Genomic DNA, 13,618 nt, shown 5'->3' on the forward strand with positions numbered 1-13,618 from the left:
TTACCTCTTGCCTTGTGGGCCCTCCCCCCTTTGCACTGCACATCTTTCTGAAACGTTCCTTAACTCTGACCCTCAGAACAGGGTGCTGCATTCCTGTTGTACATTAAAACTGCTCAGGAATGTCGGTGGATGCTGCATCCAACTCTGCAATGCTAGGGATACCTTGCAGCTAGCATAGCCTTTCTGTTCCACCTAATCTACTTCTGTTTTCAGAGACTACAGCCCTTTACCTTGCACCCTAGATGGCTTCTGAAAACTCAGCTAAGTGTCAGCCCTTGCCCCGCTTCCTCTGGCTTACCAGGTACCAGGCCCTGATGCCGCCCCCTTCCTGTGTCCTTTACTGGCTTGCGTCAGTTCAGCTACATTGTGGACACTAGTGTGTCTGGCTCTCCTTTGCCCTCCTCCCACACAACTGGCAAAGGTTTAATGCTTCAGATGTTGAACGTGGTGTTTTTTGTCCCTGGAGGACTGGGATTTGGGCCACTAGCAAACAGGCAAAATCCTGAATATTTACCCTGTATGTGTTGTAATGCCTCATCCTGGTGCCAGAAACATTGGAATCCAGGCTTTGTCTGGGCCAATATTTACATGCAGAACAGCTCATGTGTGAAATGATGGGATGCAGTCCCCCAGAATGAGTTGACAGGTCCATCGCAAGCCCTTGACCTAACAGTGATCATTAGTGTCCCTCCCTCCGCACAGGAGTGAGGCTCCTCCAGCCACCCTGTATCTAGGACTACAGAAATATGCCTCCTACCATCTTTTCTGTCCAGGGAACCGCTGGATGACTAGGTGGGGCAGCAGTGTTACTTTGTTGCAACTTAGGATTCCTGTCTGTGGAAGATGCTGACGACATTAACAAGACCTGAGAGGACTTACCACGGCCAAGGCCAGTGCTTGTCTGTGATGACAGCATTCCAGCAGCCCACAGGTAAGTGACTTCAGCTCCGAACATAGTTACGGAAGGTCGAGACTGTTCGTTCCTGGCTGCCCAGACCCGAAATAATCACACAGAAACCATATTTGCAATACTGTTTGGCCAATAGCTTAAGCATATTTTTAGCTAGCCCTTATATCTTAAACTAACCCATCTGTGTATGGCCACGTGGATGTGGCTTGCTGGCAAGCTTCCATCCAGCGTCTGTCTCCGGTAGGGTCTATATAGTGTCTCTCTGACTCCACCTTCTCTCTCTGTCTCTTTCTCTCTCTCTCTCTCTCTCTCCTCTATCTCTATCTCTATCTCTATCTCTATCTCTATCTCTATCTCTATATCTATATCATCTTCCAGCCTGGCTATATTCTGTTAAGCCATTGGCTGAAAATAGCTCCTTTATTAGCCAATAAAAGCAACATATACACAGAAGGACTTCCCACACCAGATGTTAAGGGGGGTTATGTCTAGATTGAGATGTTAAGAGGAACCTGATGCCACCATGGTAATCGGTCCTCTCTCCTTCCATGAGAGTCTGAGGAGGGGCTTATGAGGCCGGAGTGACCACCTAACTCTTCAAGTGACCTCCATCGAGCTGGCCCTGTAGTGGTGGCTTTCTACCTCCTGCTCCAAGTGTTCTCTACCACGGGACCTCAGTGATAAATGCTCTCTAGCAATTGGCTGCACTGGCAGAGGAACTCCACACAGACCAGCCTCTTGACTGGGCATTCCTTTCTTAGATTTCTGTGAGCAATGGCAAAAGATCTGGAGCAGCCGGGCCGTGTCAGTAGGATTGGTTTTTATGCTGTTCCTGACCTAATTTGCCAGACTTACCTCTTCTGGGTCTAATTAGATCAAGGGTCTCTCAATTCCCCAGGGGCATTTCCCCCAAAGCAGTCCAAATGCAGGGCTCTTCAGGGCAGGGAGTTCTCCAAAGGGACCTTTGAGAAAAGCAGGAAAAGCAACAATTACCTGCATTGCTTGTGGAACGTAGGTGGGGAGGTTGTGTGTGTGTGTGTGAAAGAAGACACTCAGCAAGATTGGTCTAGACAATTTATTCCATCCTTTCAACACGGATAGTGCATGAGGCTTTGCTTAAGAGGTCTGTTGGGAACTGAAGCCGTGGGCAAATGGAATCCCCCGAGCTTGGCCAGGGTCTCGGGGTTCCCTGAGTACATGTTTTGTATGTATTAGCTGGAAGGTCTCAAAGCCTGAGACAGACAGTCATATTCCCATCAGATAACAGGAGGTGGCCACAAACGTTTGGCTGCAAGGCCCTAGTCTCCCCTACTCCTGCCATCCTGAAGCCCCTCCATAAACCCTACCCTGCATGCAAATGTGCAGGCTAGCCCCTCTCTGGGGTTGAAGTGTTGAGTTGCCTGGTAATAGATCTGTGTCCACTTAGGCAGGAAGGCATTCCTCTGACAGGCCAGCAGCTATGCCCAGACAACTGTCCCTTTGTGAATCATGTTGGGGCACCTGCTGAAGGTTGATATGTTTGGGGAACAATCATCAGGTTCCAGGCCCTGTGTGAAGCCTTCGTGTTGATCTCCCTCCCAACAACTCTGACACAGCAACTGTATACAGATGAGACCAAAAAGCCAGATGGATGCTAGGGTTGACCTTGGGGCCGGGGCTTTTAGTCGCTGAATGGTACGCTGCGTGTCCACCCTGTGTTCCTCGGGGAGGCAGGTGGAAGACACACCTACCTTCCAGCAGAAGCATTTGAGAGGAACAGGGAAGAGGCCCAAACAACTGACCGAACTGCTTTGTTAGAACCAAAGTTAAGAGACGAGAGGACTCAGCTGGTAAATGTGCTTGCTGCCAAGGCTGCCAGCTTGAGTTCAATCCCTGAGACCCACACCCTTCCCTGCAAGGTGTCCTCTGGCCTCCACACATGCCCTGTGGCACACCCACCCACCCACCCGCCCATATACACACCATGTAATACATGACACCAGACTATAATAGACATTTTAAATAACATTTATGGTGTGTGTATGTGTGTGACAAGTGTATAAGAGCAGGAAGCTCCAGGACTACTTGTGGGAACTGGTTATTCTATCATACGGGTCCTAGGGGTCAAACTCAGGTCATCGGCCTTGGTGGCCGGCACTTTTATCCAATGATCTCACAGCACCCCTGCCCAACATTTTCTGATAGAAAAATAAAGACCAAAAAAATAAAAAAATAAATAAAAAATAAAAAATAAATAAAATAATAATAATAATAATAATAAATAAAAATAAAAAATAAAGACCAGTTCAAACCAAACTAAACAGGGTTCCGTTGGGCACGGCGTGAGGTTTTTAATTAGAACTGAAATAGAAACAGCCCCCTGTTCTCTTGACTAAGAATGTGTAGAACGCAGATACTTGGACGACCTGTGGGCTGCAGGGCAGATGTGTGCCTGTGTGGTGGGCGGGAGTGGGGAGGCCTCCGCAGCTGTCAGAAACCAGCTCACCTGCCCTAGAACAGCGAAACCGAGAGGGGGGGCATTCTGAAAGCGCAGAACCCAAAGCAGCTCCTGGAATCAAACACCTGTGGATTTTCACGCACTAAATATAGTGGAGGTTGGCTGTCTTATCGGTAAGTAAACACAGCAGGGCCGAGGTTGCTGCAGGAACAGCCTTTACACTGGCTCCTGTGGGCAACCATGCTCAGCTGTGAGTGGCCCCGCTGGCAGCTGGACACAGGGCTCCGCCACTTCTGCTACTTCAGCTCCCCCAGCCAAAGGGGCCTCTCTGGTTCTTCCCTGGTCTTAGGTCAGTTGCTGGTACCTATTGTCCCCGGGTCTAACGTCCCCTTCCCCCAACATTCAGATCAGTTTTCATGGCCTGCATAGGAGCTGAGTGTGGACAGAAGTGCCCCCCCCCGCCCCACCTCCTCCAGCTCTGGAGGCATGCTTTTCAGCAGGATTATTTTCCATTATTACTGGATGGAAAATGAGTCTTTGAATTTTGGATGCGGCTGAATCAGGCACGGCCCCTCCCCCTAGGTGAGGAATGTTAAACCCGAGGCTCCCCGCTGCAGCTTTCTGCTCTGGGCCCCAGAGAGACACTGTTCTCTGAGTGCCAGGCAGTACCCAGTTGAGTGAAAGAGAATGCAGGTGAGGGCCCTTGGAGGGAGGCAGGGAGACAGATCCAGGGGAGCTTTGCAGCCTGACCTTTAATCTCAGCATGCTCCTTGACTCTCCTCCTGCTTTCCTGGTGGCCCCAGACTCAGCTGCAGACAGGGAAGATGCCAATCTCAGAGTGAGTGAGGATAAAACAGCCCAGGACTGGGTGCTCACAGATATATCTGTCCCTTGATAGTCCTCCAGTGGTTCACAGTGTTCTTAGAGACTTAAATTCCCGAGCAGTATCCAAAGCACCATACAGAAGTGAAACGGATCCTTTGGCTCTGTTGGGTACTAGGAAGTATTAACACTGTCTACGCTCTCCTGAGACTTACTGTTCAGGCTTACCGATACTGTGGGTGATGGTCCTGACAGCCCCCCTCTTCTCCACCCCCATTTAACAGATGAAGAATCATGGCTTAGAGATGTTGAACAGCTGCCTCGGCTGATATCTCCCACACAGAGAGCCAAGGTGGTGTGGGCCAGGCCTAGCTGCTAGTCCAGAGGCCGTGAGCACCGGCTCCGTCTTGGCATGCTGTCCTGTTGCTCGCTGGCCCCTGGGTTGCAATCTCATCGCCGTATTCTCCCTCCCTAGGGCATCCATTAGCCTCCCTTGGAGGCATTGCCAACTCATACAGTTCCCCAGAACTTCAAGTCTACTTCCTGGGCCCCTGTGCTGGGGGTAAGAGGAGACTGACAGACCCAGTACAACCTACAGAGAACTTGCCAAACAATGGGGCTGCTTTGTGCTTTCTCCCCAGACCGCTTCCCTGTCCTGGGAATTAGAATCTGCACTTTGAAAAAAGCCTAGACCCCTCCCGCTTGAGCGCGGCAGGCCCTTTTGTCCATGTGTGACCTGCTGTTTTGCTGGCCTGTGCACATTTCTGATGCAATGGGTAACAAAGGGGACTTTGCATGGCAGGGGTGTGGTCTCCCTCCAAACTGCTGTTTCAGATGCCGCTCCACTGCCCGGCCCAGAGCATCTGCTGGCTCCCCCATCAGGGCCTGCTCCCTTTCCCCAACAAGGTTGTGTTGTTCCTGATCCCCCACCCTAAAGGTTTTAACGACTTGGAGGGAAGCCAGCAATCCTGGGTCTGTGGCAAAGGGCAGGCGGTAAGATGTTGCCCGGTCACATGGGATCAGGGAACTTCTGACTCCACTTCTCTGGAAACTAATTTGATAAGTAATCTATTATATAGGCCCGGGGAGGACTCTTCTAGATCAAGGCTCAAGCAAACATTTTCGACAAAGGGCTGAACAGCCAAGATTTCGGGCTTTGGAAACCCTGAGATCTCCACCATAGCCTTCCCATCTGGCATTTACATCCTGAAAAGCAGCCCGGGATAATATAAAGTGGATTCAACTCTGTCCTGATAGGACATTATCTGTCAACAGCAGACTTTACATTTCATGTATTGTGCAATATTCTCTTGGTTTCCCCCAGCACTTAGAACCCACTCTTAGTGACAGGCGGCGGGGATAGGGGGGAACCAACAGACAGTAGGGCAACATGGCCACAGCTGTAGTTTGCCCAACCTTATTTAGATGATAAGTCTTGGGGTCAGCAAGATGGTTCCGTGGGTAAAGATTCTTGCTGCCAAGCCTAAATGACCTGAGTTTGATCCCTAGGATCACATGATAGAAGGAGAGGACCTGCCCCCCTAAATTGTTCTCTGATGTCCACATGTACATGCACATACCCATGTACCCCAACACACACACAAAGTAATTTTTAAACCATTTTAAATAGGCTGTTCTATGGTAAGGCACCTCTCCCTCCTCACCGTCACCCTTTTCTTACCAAGATGGAACACTGCCAGTCCTGTGCCCTCCTCGGGGTCTGGTATGGTCACCTGCCTCCTCAGTGTCTGGTACGGGTGCCTGTTGTATGTGCTGGAATGTTTGCTGCCTCTACTGAGGTTGGTTGTTGAGGGCCCAGCCTTGTTGGCGGCACTGCCTGCTGTCTCTAGTGGTTCCCTTGGCCTACATTCTGCTATGTCCCTCAGTGATGAGCGATGTTGGCTGTCAATTTGACAGAATCCACATCCACCTAGGAGGCAAGCCTCTGGGCATGCCTGTGAGGTTTTCTTTAGACTAGATTAGACTAATGGAGGTGGGAGGCCCACCCAACCTGAATGTGGGTGGCACCATACTTTTTTGCCTGGGGTCCAGACATAAAAGAAATGAACTAGTCTCTGCTCCTGACTTCATATGTAAAGTGGCCAGTAGGCTATGGTGCACCTTACCTACTATGGCGGGGCTCTTCTCAAACTGTGAGCCAAAGTAAACCCTTCCCTTCCTTAGATTATTATTATTTAATCTTATTATTTTATCAGCTATCACCTAGCTGATAAAGTTCCTTACCCATTACTGTTTCAACCTCTCTGTGTTCTCCACACATGCACGAAGCCCTGAATTCAGTCCCCAGCACTTTGTAAAAGCAGGCATAGGGAAGTATGTGCTGGTAATCCCACACTTGGGAGGCAGAGGCAGGAAGATCCGGAGTTCAAGGCCATCCTCAGTTATATACGGAAGGCTGCCTGGGATGCAAGAGACCCTTTCTCAAACAAAACAGAACAGCCTGGTTCAGCTCCTGAGAGCTTGGCTCACAGTCCCTATGGGCTCCCAAATATTCCTGTCACTGTTGAGTCAAATGTGCCCTTTCTGTCCCCAGGCTGTGCTGTAGGGTTCCATGGTACTTCCCCTGCAGGGTGGGAGAGGGGGCAAGGCAAACTGTTTCAGAATCCCAGAGGCTGACCCTCAGATCCCAGACAACTCCTTTCTCAGGGGCCTTGGGATGATCTCAGTTAGAGCCACCTGGGCCTCAAAACTGGCACTTTAGAAGCTTCTGCTGTCCTGACTCATACTTTTTTGGTCCAAGAGTTCAGTCTCTGCTAGAGAAATGATGGCCAGCCATAGCCAGTGGGTGAGATACATGGGCCATCAGCTCTAACTCACCCTAAAGACTCTGAAAAGTGAGAGATCAGTCTAGAACAATATCAGCATGGCTCTACACACATCCCCAGGTTTTCAAGGGTTAAGATAAAGGACTGCTGCAGAGAGAGACAGCTCAACTCAATTCCTCCTACAACTTTAACCCAAGAGGGTTCCAGCCAGGAAAAGACTAGAGATGGGTCCCCACTGCCCAGGGAGGAGGGGAAAGCATAGAAGTCCACCAGACAGCCACCTGTAGAGCTCACTTCCCTGGGGATTCGCACCCATTCAACAGAAAAGACAGAGGCAAGTCCTTCATGCACTGTTATTTCCTGACCCCTGCGACCCTTGGCAAAAGTCTTTTTGTCTCCTCTGTTGTACAAATGGAGACTGATGTAGATGGGCCTTCTGTTTATGTGTTATTTTCATTGGTTAATAAAGAGACTGCCTTGGCCCTCTGATCGGACAGAAAATTAGGTAGGCGGAGTAAACAGAACAGAATGCTGGGAAGAAGGGAAATGAGGCAGACGCCATGGAGCCAGCCACCAGGTCAGACATGTTGAATCTTTTCCGGTAAGCCACCACCTCGTGGTGCTACACAGATTATTAGAAATGGGTTAATCAAGATGTGAGAGTTAGTAACTAACTCTCTAGAGATAATGGGCCAGGCAGTGTTTAAATGAATACAATTTGTGTGTTGTTATTTCCGGGCTAAGCTAGCCGTTCGGGAGCCGGGCGGGATGAAAAGCAGGCCTGCCCGCAGCTCCTCACTACAAATGGCTGCCTAACGTGGATAAATGAATCCACAGAAAGCCTGAGAAAGCTTGGGAAAGAATAGAGTAAAGCATGCTTTCTTGGCAGCAGCAATTTCTCGGGTCTGCTCTGCTGGCTAGAGGCAAGCAAACACTCTCATCTAAGAGAGGCTTCCTGACTCAGCTTTAGCTGCAAAACCCTGCAGCTCTTTTAAGAGCTCCTGCCACGAAACACTTAAACGGTGTTGATGAAAAGCTGAACGCATGCTTTTCGGTTGTCAGCCGTAGCAGGAAAAAAGCTGTGCTGTTTTAAAATGCTGACTTTATAGGCTGTCCTGCCAGGGCAAACTCTGACTCTTCCAGGCAGGCAGTCCGACTGAGAGTGGTCTGTGAGCAGAATGCTGCAACTTGCTTGCTGGCAGGGACCCTGAAACACTGTAGAGTTGTGACAATAAACATGGCTCTGGCGGTACCTCTGCCATGAGGCTGGAAAGCTAAGGAATGGGCTGGATCTAACTGTCAAAGCCACAGCTTTAGTCCTACCCATTAGAGACTCATGTGGTCAGAAAAAGAAAGATATACAGTAAAGAGAGATTCAAAGACGAAGAAAACCTCTAAATGGTTTACTATGTGTTAAAAATATGTGCAGGCTAAAAGTTAAAGTTCTTAAAGTTAAAAGGAAAGAAAAAGAGTAGTTGGGTGTGGTGGTACACACCTTTAATCCCAATGCCTGGGAGGCAGAGGTATGTTGACCTCTGTGACTTCAAGGGGCAGAGGTAGATTGACCTCTGTGACTTGAAGGTGTGGTAGCACACGCCTTTAATCCCAATGCCTGGGAGGCAGAGACAGACAGGTCTCTGTGAGTTCAAGGTATGGTAGCAAACACCTTTGAGCCCAGCACTGGGGAGGCAGAGACAGAGGGATCTCTGTGAGTTCAAGGACAGCCTGGTCTACAGAGTTATTCCAGGACAAAGGTATACAGAGACACTGTCTCAAAAAGTAAAAGTAAAAATAAGAGAAGTAGAGGTTAAAATAAAGCCACATAAAGATGAAAAATACATGGAGTATCTTCTATGTTATTATTCTCTCTTTGAAATGTTTGAGTGCTGAAGAAGGAGCAACAGCTGCTAAAAGACTTTTGTTTATAAATGCTGCTGAACTAATCCAAGATAGGTATTTTGAAAATATCTTGGCTTTAAAACTGAAGTCAAAAGGTATGTTACTTTGGAGAAGAGATTTTGCTTTTGTTTCCACAGAAAATGAGAGACTGTGGATCCATTCTGAGTTAAGAAAAATCCAGTTTGACAAAGGACGACCACCCGAGAAATCCCCAGTAGGAACAGATGGCCCGAATGTCTAAGTTCTACATCCAGAACTGATTCAAGACTACTGCCTGAGATGATTGAGACTCACAGGATACTCCAGTCAGGACTTGATTATAACTCTAAATTTTCTTTAGATCCCCATAAGATTATCAGCATCCCCAACCAGCAGGAAGTAGCCTGGAATACTACGCCCACATTCCCAATAAATGGACTATGGGTATTTTCCTTTGTTAAAAAAAAAAGAGGGAAATGGTATGGGAGAATTATCTGTATTCTGTCAATCATGTATTTTAATAAAAGGCTGATTGGCCAGGCAGGAAGTATAGGCGGGAAAACCAGATAGGAAGTAGAGGTGATACAATGAGAACAGGAGAATTATGGGAAGCAGGAAGCTTCCTCTGCCATTCCTTTTCAGATCACTGAAGAAACAACATGTGAGCTGACAGCTGAAAAAGGTACCAAGCCATATGGCTAAAATAGATAAGAATAATGGGTTAATATAAGCTATAAGAGTTAACAAGAAGCCTGAGCTAATGGGCCAATCAGTTTATAACCTAATGTAGACTATGTGTGATTTTCTTTGGGACTTGTCGGCTGTGGGGTACTGGGTGGGACAGATACCCCAACAAGCCAGCCCCTCATGTTACAGGAGACGCTTCCGCTATACAGTTAGTTCAGGAATTAAAGACGTTAGAGCTAAGTAAATGGTCAGTAAATGCATGTGTGTGTGCCTGCCATGCCCACGAAGGTGTCTATTTAAACAAGGTAACCCTTCACTGCAGTAATGCCCATCATTTGGGACCTTAGAATGCCTGCTTAGAGTCGCTTGAAATACTAATTAAAAGCTCAGATTCCTCAGACTTGAGCCGCGGGGCTGCGATTTCATAGGTCTGGGAGGTGAGCCGAGAATCAGATCCTGAAAATTCTCACATGCTTCTCCACAGCAAAGAGAGCCGCAAGCAGCTAGAAGACAGGTGCTCAGGGAGCTGAACCAGAACAACAGCTACAAGGAAAAAGGTGACCAGAAGCACGAGGCTAAGGAACTATTTCTACTCTTCAGATTAGTGTGTGTTTAAAAAGTTGCCCGTTTGGATTCAATAACAGATACAAATTGGCCCCATCATTGTTTCTACTATAAGGTCAGAGCATGGAAAGACCTGATTTTTGTTTGTTTGTTTCAGTTAGTGTGTTGCTTTTTTATTTCAGACTTTTTCTCCTTTCTGGGGTGGGAGGAGCGTGGATTCTGAATGACAAACAAAACAAGGGAATTTGTGGTTTGTAGAACAAAAACTGAATTCAAGAACTGACATCTGTCCAGAGAGTAGCTAGGAGAGGTTTTTCACTTCCCTTGAGTGGAAACAATCCAAAATCTTGGAGGATTCTCTCTGGAAGGAGACTTGAGCAGGAGGACCATGTGGCCAAGCAGGTCTTTCTTTTAGAACCCCCCGGAGCCCTGCTTGAGTGGGCCGGTTGCTTCACCTGCCTGAGATGCAGGTTTCATACAATCTGCTCAGTGTGGGCTTGAGTGTGCAGAGCTGCTGAGCCAAGCTGGATGCTTTAACGAGATAGATGGCTAAGTTAAAAGAACAAAAACAAAGGCAGGTAGATCTAGAAAGAACAAGAATTACAAACAGATAACAAACACAAAATGCTGGCTCTACATGTTGCCCCGTGTGGCCAGGCCCTTCTAGCTCTAGTCCACTGTGCCTACAGCAGGCAAACTGTACCACAGCTCCAAAGAGCTGGGGCACAATGAGTCACCCCCTTGACCTCTTGAGCCCCTGGTTCATCTGAGAATTCCCAGCTATCTTCATCCATGACTTTAGAGCCTTCCCAGCCCAGACTTTCCTTAGACTCTGCTGTTCCTGGCGCACCAGTAGCCAGGACACTCATAGACCAAGGGAAACCCTGCAGCAGGAGTTTCGCTCCCTCACAGGTTCTCAGTAGCCTGCACTTTGTTCTCTCTTCAGGATGAAGCCCCATTCAGGTCACCTGCTGTCAGGACCTCCTCGTACTCTTTATTGCCTGTAGAATTAAGGCTCATGGTCCCCCACTGCCAGCCTCGAATCACCTTCAACACTAAACTCCCACTCCTGAGCCCCTCCACCCCAACAACCCACCGCAGCTTCCAGGGTGCTGAGGGCAACATGTCGGCCGGGTGCTAATCTATTTCCTAATATTCCAATGACATTCTTAGGGCTAGATAATTTATAAAGAATAAAAAAGGTTTGTTTAGCTCTTAGTCCCACGAGGCCAAGGGTGTGGCATCAACTGACATTACAAGGGCACAGTATAAGACAGGGAGCCATGGTTTGGCAGGGTCTCAGTACAGCTACGCTGATCCTTTCCAAGAGTGGGGCCCCAGATGGCCTGTCTCTTTTCTAGGCCGTGCCTCCTAGAGATCCCAGGGCCTCGGACCACTGCAATGGAGATCAAGGCTCCAGTATATGAATCTTTGAAGGTCACAATTGACCCTTCACTTGCCGTGGCTTGAGTGTGTCCCCCAGGGTTCCTGTGTTGAAAACCCGATCCCCAATTTCAACAGTGTGGGGAGAGCTGGGTGTTGTAAGAGGTGACCGGGTCGTGATGGGCTGCCCTCCAGAGTGGACCGTGTCATAACCACAGGAGTGGGTGGATTTATTCTAAACATGACGTTTGGCCTTCTCCTGCCCTCCTGCCCTCTACCACACGATGATGCAGCAGGAGAGGCTCTGCCAAGTGCCCGTGCCATGCTCTTGGTGTTCCTGTCCTCCAGAGCTACCAGCCAAGTGAACTTATATTGTTTGTGAATGAGCCTGTTTCAGCAGCAGACAACAGACTAAGGTAATCGCCTGTTCTGGTGCCCATGGCCCTGCAGGCCTTTGGTCTGCACTTGGCCTCAAAGTCCTCATGTTCAAAAATGCGTCTATTGATCAGCCCATCAGCAGAGGCCGTGCCCACTGCTCCCAGGCCTAGCCTGTTGACACAGCTGCCCTTGTGACTCAGGAGAGCTGTGGGGGACTCAGCTGCTCAGAGGACAACTGATCGGAGGGTGCTTGCTCCCGTTAGAGATGGGCGAGAGCCTAGAACCTTCCTATGAGCAAAGACTTCTCCTGAGGAGGAAATAGGTAACTTCAGAGAGTGACAGGGTGAATGAGGGCTCACCCTTGCTTGGACTGACTAATTTGGGGGTGCTTGAGACCCAAAGAGGGACGGGAAACAGCCCTGGCTCAGAAAAGCTCCAAGACAGCCAGAAAATAGAAAAATACCCAAGTGTGGTGGTGTGGGTAGAGGTAGCCATGGAACACACTTTAAGGGTCTCACTGGAAAGCATCTCACAGGGTGGGGATTTTAGAGCTGTGTGTGGAGAGATGAGTCAGATTTGGCTACATGCACTTGAGAAACGGGAGACAACAGGAAGTCATTAAATGCTGCTGAGTGGCCAAGTGACCAATACGGTTTGGGTTTGGGGAAGATCATCATTCTAGCCACATGGGGAATGACCAGGCAGAGTGGAGGCTGGAGCAGGGAGGCCAAATAGGCTGCAATGCATTCTCAAGTCACGTAGGTCTGCACAGGACAGTTATAGAGCCCTTGACAAACGAGGGCACCACAGAAAAGAAATAGTTCTGTAGACTCATAGGTGTATGTAATAGTGGAGTGTTGTAATGAGCCATTTGTAATTTATCTCTGGAAACACCCTTCCATCCTCCTCAGTTCACTGGTCTCCACCCCACCCCTCCCAGAGCGCTCTGGATCCCTTCAGCCTGGGGCAAAACCCGAGTGTTTGTTAAGGATATCCTTTTGGAATTATGGGATGGACTCCGCTTGACTGATGGGCTGGTTTGTGCGCTGGAGGACATTGATCACCATGGCTCTTCAGATACTGCCTGATTGTAGCAGATTCTAGCAATTATAGCCATCAACCTGCACTTAGTGGAAGTCAGTGTTAGGAATATTTCTTAACGCGAGCTCTTTGCCGACCCAAAAATTCCCAATCAAGCTAAATCAAAACAAGCCAAATTAAGAAATATCCAGGTTTAATGGGAGTTCTGTGTTCTTGGGTGGCCCCGAAGGGAAACTGGGAAGCTGCAGGAACACAACCCCCAGGAGGAAGAAAGGGAGACCACATATTCCTCTTTTTTGGGGGGGGAGATCACTTAAATACCCTGGGGAGTGGTCCTGACCCCACCCCCAGGGAGGAATCAGGACCTGGCCTGCTGAAATTTGGAGTAAAGACCAGGCCTGGAGGCTGGGATAGATGCGAGGGGCAGGGGCCTACGCTCCCAACTTGACTGGGTGCCGTCCGAGCCTCACCTGTGCACTTCCAGACAGCAACCGTCTCTCTCTCAGCTCAGTCCAAGTGAGGCAGCCTCTGCCTGCTCAGACAGCATAGACTCAGAGACTGGAGTACCTCCCCGTCAGCCTGCACACATGGCTCAAATATCTCCAGTCTACCTTCACACTAAGATTCTAGGGTCATTTCCTTTAGCTCATCAAAGTGTGTCTTCACCCCACCCTGCTCCTTTTTCTAGTAAAGCTGTTGGGAAGCTTCATGTCCTACTGACTCTCCATTCTT

This window comes from Myodes glareolus, chromosome 17 (assembly GCF_982192425.1).
Source record: "Myodes glareolus chromosome 17, mMyoGla1.1, whole genome shotgun sequence".
In the NCBI taxonomy this organism is placed as follows: domain Eukaryota; kingdom Metazoa; phylum Chordata; class Mammalia; order Rodentia; family Cricetidae; genus Myodes; species Myodes glareolus.